A 12800-nucleotide genomic window follows, 5' to 3' on the forward strand; every position below is an offset into this window, starting at 1 on the left:
TTTTTTTTCTTGAGCTCACCCATTGTGCGGTGTAATAAATTAAAATGAGGAAATCATTATTAATCCAGTTAACTTTGGGATGTTTCTTATGATTTCGTGATTTTTGAAGAACCAAGTCGATTATTTTCTCAAGAAATCCAAGTCGCAGTAAGATTTTTCAATTAAAATTTTAGTATTTAATTCGCAGCTACATAATTTATTATGAATGCCTTGAAGATGATCTGGTTCTCTTAGACTTTAGTTGATTGAAATTGTCATCGATTTAATTATTTGTCAATTAAATTCTGAATATGTTTTAATAATATGAAAGAAAACCAGAAGAATATAGTGAATACTAACTTTGCTTCCAATGTTTAGCTAAACATAAACGATTTCACTCTTCTCGCAAAATTTAGCTAAAGCAGATCTGAAAATTAATGTAAGAAAAATAAAGTCAATACCCGTGTTACTACATGGAACAATACAACACTCAACCTTAATAACTCCATCACTACATTGGAAGAAGGCTATTCAACTACATATTCAATACAGGCAATATAGACGGAGTGAGTTATATAGCTGGATTTGAATTTGACTTTGGCAGAATGGATGCAATATGAAAGTCGTGTCACTACTATTTAGAAAATCAAAACTAAAACTGTTCGGCTCGTTCGTCAATTCGACAGCCTATTTGATTCTGAAACTTGGATAGTATAGAAGAGCATCACTAGTAAATTACTGGGGTTAATGAACTAATGCTTGACAAATATTTGCTTTCTTATCAGACGAATTTAATTAAAAAATTATTATGAATGAAATCTAAAATTTTTACACCAACCTATAATTACTTCCTATTCTACCAACGCTTACATTTAAACGTTAGTAGTCATGAAAAGCATGAATTCATTCAGTGAAGAATTTGCGATTAATAAATTTTCTCAATCCTTATTTTTATTTTCCGCATAAAAATTCCAAAATAATTCATATTTTTTCATAAAAATGAATTTCAATTTTAAAATTTATGAAGAATGCATAATTAAAATGACCTTGAAAATTGCATTAATCAATTATTGTTTTCCAAATTTTAATTGTTTTAATAATTAATTACTTTTTATGAAAACCAATTCAGTTCTTGCAAGGGGCATATATAAATTTGGTCATAGGTTCAGCACATTCTTACAGACAGTAATCATCGTACTGCATCTATAAAACTGCTGCATTACACAACCGAAAAACAACTTATTGCAATAGAATAATTACAAAACTATTTCAATTTTTAAATTCTACCAACAATAATTTTTACGATATTAGAAAAATTCATTCTATTTTTAGCCCATATTGATTCTTTCAATTACCAATTTAAAAAAGTTTTAAATTTTCATTCATTTTTTTGTTTTTTTTTCCTTTTAACTTTTTTTATTTTTCTGAATTTTGTTCTGCTTGTACATGCTGTCATTCCAGTATTCAAGAGAATTTTAAAGATTGTGTCAGGTGTACTGCCATACCTTGTTTGAATTATCTAATCCGGTATGTTATAAAAATAACAACAAAAAAAAAAACATTTTTTTTTTTTGAACTGAAATCTCTCCATCTGCATCAAGTCAATAAAACAAACTAATCTAACTGAATGTTAGATTACCTATAGCAATATAGGTACATAATAGTATTTGCCTTCCACTATATTATAAATACATTATAAATATGTTTGTTATGATTAAAGGTCTCAGAACACGTTCATAATAATTAAAAAAATGAGAAGAAAAACTCAGAATTTCACTGGTATGAATTTTATATTCGTTATTGCGTAAGTAAATATCCAACAAAATTGAGTCACCCGCAATACAAGCTTTCATACAAATTTGAAAATCTATTAAATATAAGCAACCTTATGCTCTAAAACTCGTATTGTCCATTTCATGCAATTAGTACTGCTTTATGCAAACTGGTTGTAATTTTCGTAAATTTTATTTCTTAGAAAAAATGGAATCCATCCAACTCTAATCCAACAAAATGTATAAATGCAATGTTTGATCTACAAACTTTAATACAGATAATCTAACCGGAATATTTTAGTCTTTATGACTATGAACAGCTGCTCATATATAAAAACCCGTAAACCATAAAACACCTGTTTTGCTTTCTGCTATTACATTGACAAAAGGGGATCATACAAAATGTATGATGTCCTATACAGTAACACACACATTATATATTTTTTAAATACTATATTATTACCTAAGAGTATGGAAAGTACATGTTACTAACAAACAATGCAATTTGAACGGTGAATACAATTTTAGATAGATGGATTGGTTGTATGTGCCAACATGTTTCTTTTTTGGATTCATGTACTTATTATATTCATAGTATATGAGTAGATATGCGCGTATAACATAACAATATCCAATAAAATTGCCTTTCCTTTAAAAAAAACTGCATTTAAAATTGGTTCGATTGTTGTCATTTTGTGATCGTAGTGCAGTAGCCGTCATTGTTGCCTTTATCTATGCTATTTTTGTTACAATATGAAAATAGTAGATGCTGTCCTCGTTTATTTTATGTGACACTTTTTAAATACATATAACAAAAAATTGTGGTCGTATACAAAATCACATTTCCAATACAGTTTGCTACATCACAGTTTTTCTAAAGTTTTGTCTCATTATTCCTATGCTCTCATTATTATTTTGGCCAGCGTATAAAATAACTCTATTTTGTTATAAGAGTCTCAATAATCACGATATGTTATTGAAGTTTTGCGGAGCCAAGCTGTCTACATTTTCTGGAAAAGGTGAAAAAATTGTTACTCTAATCTTTTAAATAATTTGTCCTTTTAAATAATTTTTTAATTTAATAAAATTTATTTTGAATGCCTTCCATCTTTGTCTTGATTTGGCATTGACGTTTTTTACCCATTGTATGCAGTACTGATGTATACTGCTGTTCGAATGTTCGTCTATAGAATTTAATTTATTTGAAAATATCATTAAGAAAATTCATTCACTTGATCATTTAGTTATACACAAATGGCTATTATTTATCAATAGCCCGAAGCGGCTTCCTTATAAATCGGAAGGGAACAGCACTGGTTTTAATAATGATAGTAGAATAAATTAGTTGAATAGAAGGTAGCATTAAGTTGCGATGTGTTATAAATGTAATTCTTAAAAGGAAGAGTAACTTTACTGACAAGAGTAAGTTTATGGATGACAACATTGCGATAACTCAGCATATAAGAGTGCAGCCTCTTACAATGAATGAAGTGAACCAACTAATTACTAATTCCGTAAAATTTTAATTGCAATTGATAATGTTGCTACCAATTTACCATGTTGAAATATTTTTCTTCTTATTTTTTGCAAATCTTCATTTCGGAAAATTTCATTTGATGATACACTGGAAAATGTTATATGTATTCCGAAAAGCTGGAGTCGTAGGTGTAGTTGAAATGCAATAACTTGTTTTTATTTTTTTATTTTCACTATGCCTTTAATTTTAAGAAATTAAATTAAGAATGTCTCAATAACTTCATTTCGCAAGCTTTCTTCTTCATTGTTTTATTGTTTATGACCATATAAAAACCATTACGTAGCCAAAATTGTAATGGACTATTTTCTTTATTCTGATATGGAAATTTCTAAAGTTTGATGTAGCTTTATAGTAAAAGTAAATATTTTAATTAGGTAATTAAGAAAGAAAATATTTTTAAGGAAATTAATTGAATTGAAAATCGTTAATGAAATACTTACAATTTGATAAAAGAGAAAGAGTTTCTATTAAAAGGTGCATAAAAGAAGGTGTGCCCACCATTATAAATTTTGTTTTATTTAAGGCCGCAGAAAAATTTGAACCCATTATGGCAATATTTACAAGAAGAAATTAAAATTGAAATTAAATTTTTTATTTTGGCTTTTTCACCGAAAGGCTATACAATAACACGATTTTATTAAGAATTTATTCTTCTTCTTCCTCTTCATACGTTAGCTCGTCGATCTGTGTTCACCTAGATTTGATTCAACATTATCAACCAATCCCTTGGAGTGTTGAGATCCAGCTTTCAGGATATCTTTTGCGTTGTCGTCTAATCGGTCTTTTTTTTTTGTGGGCGCTCTATGGATGCGATTTTTGTTACACTGATGGTATTCTTTCTATATGATCTCGAGAATAACATCTCTTAGATCTAGTCCATCTTAATACATCTTGAATGTTGTCTTCTCTTATAACTTCGTTTATGATTCTCTCTCTCGTTCAGAGATAGAGATCAGTTATTTCGCGCAAAACTCTCATTTCTGCATACGTAAGTATAGGCCTAATGCTGGTCTTATAGTATCTTACTTCATTTTCTAAGAGCATAAATTTGTTTTCCCAGATCACGTCTCAAAGACAACCAGAGACCACATTTACCTTTTTAGCTATTTGCCGAAAATACATTTGCCTTTATGCTGTATTTCACTTACAATATCTTTGCAACTAGAGATTTTAGCGCCTAAATAGCAGAGCTTTATGACTTGTTCAATATTATTTTGTTGTTTGCCGTTAATTTGCAACGAATTGAATCTTTTGATATTACCAATACCTTGGTTTTTCAGCAGCTATTAGAATGTTTAGCTTCTCAGCAGTTTGTTGAAAAGTTTAATTCAATTTAATTGTAATTCATTTCATACCATGTACACAGACGTCAATTTTTGAACACGATTTCTGGTTGAATTAGAAGATAGAAAGCGATTCTGAGTGTTTTGTGTGACTACCATAAATTTTTAAGTATCTGGTGATATGTGATAGAGTTCCGTAAGAGAAGTGTTTTGGCAATTATTTGAGATATCCTTTCGGAAATCTTTAAACGCGATATCTGACTAAACTGGAAGATAATTATAGTATTTAAATTAGTATCTAATATCTGAAATAATTGGCTGACATTTATAATAATCAACCAATAACTTGAATATGATTTATAGAATAAGACACAGCGAGAATTGAGAAGAACATTATTGATATTACACTTCTTGTTGGAACTTCAGCGAATTAAATATTGTTACGGGAAGTTTTATATAAAGTGTCGGACAGGACCTAATATATTGGTGAGAAAACTCCCTAAATTCCTTTAATTCTTCAATGAATTAATAGTTCCAATAAGCAAACAGTTCTTGTCACAATGTACCCTGTTTTAAACATGACCATTTCAATCATTTTATTTTTAATTAAAGCGTTTTCAATCATCTGCGTTTTAGTTTATGCTACAACAATTACCACTAATTCTCTTTCTCTTTCCGTATGTCCTATACTCTTCTTTCAATTATTTATTTTTTAATCATTTTGTTTTTCTTAAATTTCTTGTTTTTAATTTTTTGTTGACTTAAGACGTTTTTATTATTTTTAATTTTCTCTAAAAATGATGACATTTTCTTCCAATTTTTTTTTTGTGATTTTTCTGCAGCTATTTTTTCTATTGTCTTCTCATTTCATCAATATTATTAAACAATAAGGATAATGATGATAATAATAATAATTGATGATGATTGTAATGATATTGATGATGGTGATGATGATGACAGTGCTGAAAAGATGAATACTTTTGGTGTCTTAAGTAAAAAATTTCAATCTTAATTTTAGTTTATCCTTTATTTTATTTTTTTTTTTTTTTGAGAATGCAGTCAATTAGAAAAGAATACCTTCAATTTTTTTTTTTGGTTTTCTTCTTTTTGCTGTTATGCTATTTTTTACCATCTTTATCCCGTGATTCATTCACATCCCATATTCTTATTTTGTAGAGTGAGTCTTCCATTTCGTGTATATGTGTGTATTGTCTTCAAGGATACACGCCACGGACAATAATCATTTTTAAATAGTGATAATGATTTTTAGCTGCCTTAAGATTTTTAGGTTTTATTTTCATCTATTTTTATTATTTATTTTTCAATTATTGTCCTAAAAGACAACAGAAATATTTGGTTTGTTGATATTGAATGTTGTCAGTATAATATTTTGTGTATATTGCATAAAATGTACACGAATATAGGGTATGTGAATATGGATTTTGTGGTAATAGAACGCATCCGAATAATATAGATATGTACACATAAAATATTATTCGAAACTTGAAATCAGTGCCTGTGATGAACATGTAAAGCTTAAAGGAGAATGAATTTTTTTTTTTATTATTTAATTTTTATCTTGTAATCTGAGTGAATCCTTTGTTATAAATTAAATATTTCTTATTTTCTCTCTTGCTTATTTTTTTTTTTTCTTTGTAAATTATTGAAGAGAATATTATTATAACATGTAAATGTGTGTGTTTAAAATACTGCATTTAAAGAATTAGTTATATGAGAAAGTAAAAAAATCAATTAGCTGAATTGAAAATCTTTTGTCCGAAAATTGAGTATTGAGAATATTTTGTTGACAACAAATTTTTATTAAAATTTTATATAGAATTGTTTAGCAAATTGAAAAAAATCTGATGTGGTCAGCACATAACCGACCGCATTGTGTATTGTCTAGTTAAGTGAAAGGGTTACAGAATATTATAAAAATGTCTGTTAAATACTTCTTTCCAATTAGGACATTAGTAAGCTTATAGTTAACATTCCTAGAAAAATGTAAATTTGGCTCTTAGTAGATTTTCGCTTTGTGCTAAACGAATTCCCAGAAATGCTCGCCAGTTAACCAGAACTCAAATATTAAATTTCAAGAAATTCCATCAATTCGTTCCGAAGATATGGTGAAAAATGTAAAATCGGCCCGCAAATCAGTTCTCGAGCCCTGATCTTTCCAAAAAATTTATATGTTCATTGTTTTAATATGAGGAATTCAAATATTAAATTTCAATGAAATCGGTCAATTATTTCTCTTTATATACGCAAAAATGTATATTTGGCCCGCAGTAAACGTCCAGTTTCTGACGCCTGATTTCTTCCAAAAGTTAGGAATTTTTGCGGATGGTCGAGAAAAGCTTTTATATGAAATTTCAAGTAAATCGGTTGAATACTTTCTTCAAAATGTTCAAAATTGTTAAACAGACCCGCTAAAAAGTGCAGTTCCCGAGGCCTGATATATCCCAAAAGTTGATCAATCCGTGCCATGGTGGAAATAAACTTACATATAAAATTTCATCAAAATCGGTTCAGCAGAACTTGAGATACACGCGTGCACACACAGACCGACAGACCGACAGATCGACAGACCGACAGACGGACAGACCGACAGACCGACAGACCCTAAATCTAATTCAACCCTAAATCTGTTCTTATTAAAATATTGTACGTTTTAACATTGATTAGTCACATCAGACCAGTAAACGGGTACCAAATCCTTCTTACCTTGAATTCTATTGAGTGGTATGAAATTTTTGAGTTATCTCACATTGAGCCTACGTTAGTTGTTTACCTAATCCATTTGGTAAATGGTCCAAGATGTTAACGGTCCCTCCAAGTTTTATGACCAAAAATTGTGTATTAATTTTAGCATTCTTCTACTTTTATCATTGCAACAATGTGAAATATCCCCAAAACTGCTATTCTTCTATAGAGAACTTAAAGAAAAATTGTACATATACATAGATACATACACCATGTTCAATATTATACAACAGTTATAATAATAAGAGATCAAATTAAAAGACAAAGGAACTTAAAAGCAAAACAAAATAATTCGAATTTTTTTCATTTAGCACGTAATTTTTTTTCTTTTCTTTTAGTTTTTCAGAGACTTTTCAAAAAAAAAACATTGTTATAGTTTTAAGAAATTTTCTTTATTTTTTCCAATTTTTACTATTTTTGGTTTCCTTGTAAAATTTCTTCCCATATATTCTTTTTGATGTTCTTGTTTTTTCTTTTTGCTTGGATTTTAATAATACGTGTTTCATTTGCTTTCGGTTTACTTGGGATATTAAATTGGTTTCGAACTCATGAGCGGTCAATTTTCTTGTAATTCCATAATGACTAGTGATGCACAAGAATGTCATTTCAAAAGGATGTTGGTGGAAGAAACAAAACAAAAAAAAAAAAGGAAAATAAAAAATAAATGAAAACTTAAAAAAAAGGAGATTTTTTTTTTAATTTAAAAAAAAACAAGCATTAAAACATTGCATAGCTAATAAATAAGAAGAACAGAGGAGAAAAGAAAAAATTGTGAAGAGTAAAAAATTTTTCAAAATCGAGCCGCGAAAAACGAAAAGATGGGCGGTTAAAAGACAACAAGCGTATATGAGATACAAAGTACAAATATCAATAGAAGCACGTTTATTAAAAAAAAAAAGAGAAAAAACAATAGAGGAAAAATAGTAGGTACGACAAAGACCTGCAAAATAAAAAGAATTCTAATTGTAGTTGCGTCTTTATTTTTCTTGAAATTCGTTAAAGTGTATGGTATGGTATGTATTACTGGTACAGGCTACGATATTATCGCTGAAAATTCGCTGTTTTACTGAACTTCATTTGGAATTTTCATTTGAATATAAATGGGTACATTAGGAAAAATAGTATGAGAAAATTCGGATTCGGATTCTTTTATAAATATTACTTGGAAGAGGAAAGTATTGGTTGACATCACGGCTATAGTACATTACTAGCTTTGTTTCCAAGTTATTTTTAAACAACAGGTTTGTATGTTAGGCACGTTTCAACATAATGATAGATTTCAAATGAAAAAGGCCAAGCATACGACAAAATATCAGAATTTTCACGACTGCGGTGATTAATATAATCCAACCAAAGTAAAATTCGTAACTTAAAAGATAGTTCATTAAATTCCATTGAAATTCTAACATTCTATCAATTTAACCGTCAATTAGGTCAAGGGTTATTTGCAGGTAATTTTAATATTCATGTCCTTCTTACCATATATTATAATATCTTATAAATTTTGCGTTATGCCATATTAGACGTTAACAAATTAATTTCTCTTTTAAACAGGAAATCTGTAAAATAATTCATATGAAAATTACGCTAAGGACAAGTGGGACGGTGGCTAACCTTATAAAACAATTTTTATCTTCATCTTTTCTTGTTTTTTCATTCTTGTTTAGTTATTTTCTACTAATTCTTGAAAATTTTAAAATGAAAATAAAAAAAATAAAATGAAATTGTTTTGTTCTCCATTTAATTTTAAAAATGTTCATCGAACTATGTTTGCTATAATATTGCTACTCTATTTCAACAGAAGAGTAGAAGATTGAGGCAAAAAAAAAAACAAAAACAGAAAAAAGGAAAACAATTTTAAGCTATGGATTTATTTTTAGTTCAGATTACAACCATTATTACAATTTTATAACCAAAAACAACAACCACAACAGAACCCATTGAATGCAGTTCTTCAACTATTGCATTCAATGGGAACAGAAAAAGTGAATTATCGGAAAATGGAAAAAGTAAGAAAACATTATTCACATCACGAATATATAAAAAAATAACAAAAACATATCACAATGTCCGGGTCGGGATGTCTTTACGAAAATCTTAAATTGAAAGACAACCTACTAAAATATTTGTATAAGGTTGTAGGTGAATCAATTGATTGTAGGAAGCAAATTTTTGTTTTTGTTTAAAACTAAATTGAGTTAGGAGAATATTCAAACGTATCCTATTGAATTGTGTGCTCTAGAGTGTGTCAGAAGGAACCTTAAAACGAGTAGGATCTTCTTTATGTCAAATAATAGGGCCGTTATTGAGGTCCTCTCCTATGATTTAGTCGAATCCGAACTGCCAATGGAATGGGTTGATGCTCTTGGCATTATAACTTAGTGTAACAAGGTAACCTTGATGTGAGTGCCAAGACATTCCGGCGTAGACGGAAATGAGAAAGCAGATGGTCTCGCCCCAAGGAGAGTGGTAGCTCCTTTTATTGAACCAGAGCCATGCTTTGGAGTGCCATAAATAATGGTCCCGCGCTCTAAATTACTAGGAGGAGAGAACCAGGGTCGATTATTGGAACAATTGCCCAGGCTTTTCTCACTCCAAAAAATCTATATCTTCCCTAACCACACTTTGCCGTTCAGATTTGAGGCGGCTGTTGGATGTCTAAACTCTGCCTCTTGACGTTCCTTCTGAAGAGGGTGGGAAGGGCGGAGAGTGAGATCTGCGTATCTGCCTGGAAAACGAAGAAACGGTGGAGCATTTATTATTCGAATGCGAGGCAATGGCTCGCCCGCGACTTTGATACTTCGGGAGAAGCTTTTCAGAATTTTTTTCAGAAATATTTTGTACAATGACAGACAAAAGGCTAGTCGAGATCAACAGTAAACTTTTCAACACAAATTTGCAATCGAAACAAAAAAAAATTTTTCAAAACATTTTTCTTCCAATTTTTTTTTTTCTTATTCTTTCTAATCTTATTTTGTCCTTCTTTTTCTTATCAAGACAAATTTTTGTCTATATTACGATTAGTTTTAAATTGCGATAGTATTATATGACCCCTGATTTACCCATCATCAACCTATAAGGTCTCATAATAAAAACATAGTGACTAATGTATGTAGTTAATGGTCAAGAAGGTGCAATGGGTTGCTTGATGATAAAATCAACAACTATTTCTTTCTCTGTTGTTTTCATTCGTTTTTGTTTATTATTTCTGCTTTTTTCTTTCAAATATTAAATTGATACAAGGTTATGTAATGTTAGGAAATTCAGTAAAAAAAAACCACAGTAAAAATAAAAGAATACAATGTTGTTCTATCACTGTTTTTGTATGTATTTGTTGACATTATTCTTGTTATACGACAAATATAATATAGACAATATTAGCGAAATAAGCTAGCAACATGCATTCATTCAACATATTGTATATAGCAAGTGAGACTAAATGCTTCAAAATTATAAGAAAGGAGTAAAGAAATTAAATGGATCTTAAGATGGGGAAAACAGAACAAAATGCAAAACGAAGAGGAAAAAAAAAAAGTTTTCTTTGAGGCTAATTAATGTGGTCAGTTTTTTAATTAAAGATTGAATCAAGCAAATAATAAAAACTCAAAGACAAAAAAAATATCACTCTAGATTTTCTCATTGCGATTTTCTTCGTCCTTCGTGTCATCAACAGTGTATCCTTATATATTGTGTAGTAATGCAATAGAGTATATTTTTAGATATTATACCCTATAGTTGTAATTATTTAGAGTTTATGTAAGTGATATGTCTAAGGTTGATCATATCTATCTAAAAATGAGTGACAAAGGAATGGAGAATTTGAAAACAAAGAGATGATTTTAATTAAACATAATTGGAATAAGCCTTAAATTAAACAGTTTTCAATTATTATTCCCAGATGATTGTTTAACAAGAATTACGTGTAATTCAATGGAATGGAATGGGGGTAAAAAGTTTATGGAAAAAACTATTATTAAGAAAAGGAATCCTTATTAGACGTGATGCATTTCGAACTGCATTTGCTTTCAAGATTTGTAATCAATATACGACTATGGACAATTAAACTAGTAATAACTAGGATATTCTCCAAAATGTATTTGAAAAAAAAATTGCCGATTTACAAGACTGTTGTAGATGTAGTTTTTTTTCAAAAGATTTTGTTTCCGAGTCTTATTTCTACATTAATTAAGATAATAAAAATAAGTTTCAAATATGGAGTGGGATTAATTCACTCTACACTACACACATTAAAAATGCATCATTAGGTGTAATTATTACACAGATAACGTATTAGTTCCTGTTTTCTTCAAAGTTTATGCAAAACTATGACCTGGCCAAAGGCTCGGACAAGATAGGGTTTGCCAACTAATTGTAAAGGTATGGCAACCAATTGTAAAATTATTAAAATCGAAATTCAATGATATTGATTAACATTTAATGGAGGAATGGAGTCATGGGTATGAAATTATTTATATTGAATTGGTAAGAATTTATTAAAATTCAATTTATAAGCAGTAAAATTGTTAGAAAATTAAAAAAACTAGAGAATTATCTATGTTTAATGAGAATTATATATACCATTATCTATATATGTTTAACTGTATCACATTCTATCATAAAATTTTACTTATTATTTATAGGCTTCAAAGGCTTCTTTTAATTGTATGTTTACAGTATAAAGCAATGTAGAGAACATTTCGTCGGCAATTTCTTCATGCCTCTGTAGTTCAGTTGGTAGAGCGGTACGTCACTGGTTCGAGTCCAGTTCAAGTAGAAAAATTTTTTAATTAATTTTTCTGCCTTTAACTCGTTCCTTTGATTACATCATCCATCTGTTCTGAAGTTGCATGAAGGAATTTCTATTAAGTTACAAGCTTCTTTTAATCCCTAACGAAAATATTTTAAAATCAAAATTCCCCTACATGATTCAAGACATATGATCTCATACTCGTAATCAATTTATTAATGTCAATAAACCTTCTAATTAATTCTCATATCAGTTATTGATCCCGGTATCTGTTTGCAATTCAACTCTTATAGCAATAATTAAAATAGATTTTCTATCATCAAATTTCAAATTGTTAAAGAAAATTGCAAGAATTTCTGATTTGAAAATTCGATAATTTTTTTTTTTTTTGTTATTTTTCACATGTCAAATTTATAAATTTTTTTTTTTTGCTCTTCCTCTTTTAATGTAGTTTTACTTTTAATTTATTTAAATTTTCTGATATGAACGAGATTCCATACTGAAAATTTTATTTAGTTTTATTTGTTATTCTGTTTGTTTGCCTTAAACTACCAAACCATCCCTGCGCAAGTTAAAAAACTGAAGTTAAATATTTAATTTTTATTTTTCTTGCCTGGTTTGTCTTAAATCTGCATTTTAGCCAATCAATTCAATAATTTTTTTGTGTTTTTTTATCCTTAAGTTCATACATTATTTTTGTTGGTCTTGTTTTTAATGGT

Source organism: Condylostylus longicornis, unplaced genomic scaffold (assembly GCF_029603195.1).
Source record: "Condylostylus longicornis isolate FDR11 unplaced genomic scaffold, ASM2960319v2 ptg000122l, whole genome shotgun sequence".
NCBI classification, from domain to species: domain Eukaryota; kingdom Metazoa; phylum Arthropoda; class Insecta; order Diptera; family Dolichopodidae; genus Condylostylus; species Condylostylus longicornis.